Genomic DNA, 1,491 nt, shown 5'->3' with positions numbered 1-1,491 from the left:
ACTTTTTCTGACAATATGGTGTTCAATTACACCGATCAGCCATAGCGTTATGACCACCCGCCTAATATTGAGTAGGTCCCCTTTTGCTGCCAAAACATCCCTGACCATTGAGGCATGGGGGTTGATTTACTAACCTTACAAACACGCCACGCCACGAAAGTATACACCTCTGTAGTGTGTTCCCTCCCAGCATGATCTATTGGTGGAATCTAGACACCTTTTTTAGTGTGTACACACCCAGCAGGTGTGTTGTGCAAAGCCAAGCATGAATTGCAAGGTGATGTTGTGTAAATTAGCTCTACATTGTGTTGCTTGCGTTGATGAATGCAGGAATGTAAATGCATGAGCTAACCATTTTTATCTAAACTGTGAAGCAGCATTATATATGCATCATGTGCATGATTTTTCCATATATGGCATTAGTGGAAATATGCTTTTAGAGACTTTTTGTTTGATAAATAAGTTTTTGCTGTGTAAAAATCACACGCACCTAGTGCGTGCGTTTTAGGTTAGTAAATCACCCCCATGGACTCCACTAGACCTCAGTAGCAGATCCGTTAGGTCCTGTAAGTTGGGAGGTGGGGCCTCCATAGATCGGACATGAATACCGTTTCCATGAAGGGGTGTACTGGGTCAATGTTTCAGTAGGTGGTACATGTCAAAGTAACATCCACAGGAATGGCAGGACTCCGGGTTATACAGCAGAACATTGCCCACGGCATCGCACTGCTTCTGCTGGCTTGCCTTGCTTCCATAGTTCATCCTGGTGTCATCTCTTCCCCAGTTAGGCAAAACACATGCACCCAGTCATCCATATGATGGTAAAAGAAAATGTGATTCATCAGATCAGGCCACCTACTTCCATAGGTCTGTAGCCCAGTTCTGACACTCATATGTCCATTGGTGGTGGACAAGGGTCAGCATGGCCACCATGACCAGTCTGCAGCTATGCGGGCCCAAATGCAACAAGCTGAGGTTCACAGTGTGTTCAAAAGCTAAAATTTCCCAGCACAATCATCAGCCAGCCTGCAAAAAAAATACATGGTCCAACTATTGAGGTTAAAAACAGAGGTTTTAGTTGCACAACTTTTGCAAAATATGTAAAAGCCACAATGCCACGTCAAGGCCCCTCTGTGTAGTGTGGTCCTAACACTCTAATCTAGCCTGTGTGTTCAGACACCTTTTTGGTATAGGTTTATATTTCTGTGTGTATTAAAAAAAACTGTGACCATAATGGGAAATCCAATATTTGACAGCTTCAGCATTCATCAGAACAGGAGATTCCGGTGACAGCTGTCTAAGAGGAGTGCATCAATATTGGAGGGATTTTCACTCACTTCCCGTTGTGTCACAAATGGGACATATATAAAAAACCTCCAAGGGGAAAACCATTCCCTACTATATGCAGATCAAAAACAGGTTTAGATATACTTTCATTATAGGATGAATGTCGCTGTTCTGTGACCATTTTATAGAAGCATTTAGCCAGCA

Source organism: Nanorana parkeri, unplaced genomic scaffold, assembly GCF_000935625.1.
Source record: "Nanorana parkeri isolate BGI_ZX_2015 unplaced genomic scaffold, ASM93562v1 scaffold12, whole genome shotgun sequence".
Taxonomy (NCBI): domain Eukaryota; kingdom Metazoa; phylum Chordata; class Amphibia; order Anura; family Dicroglossidae; genus Nanorana; species Nanorana parkeri.
Note: the sequence above shows the minus strand (reverse complement) of the source record.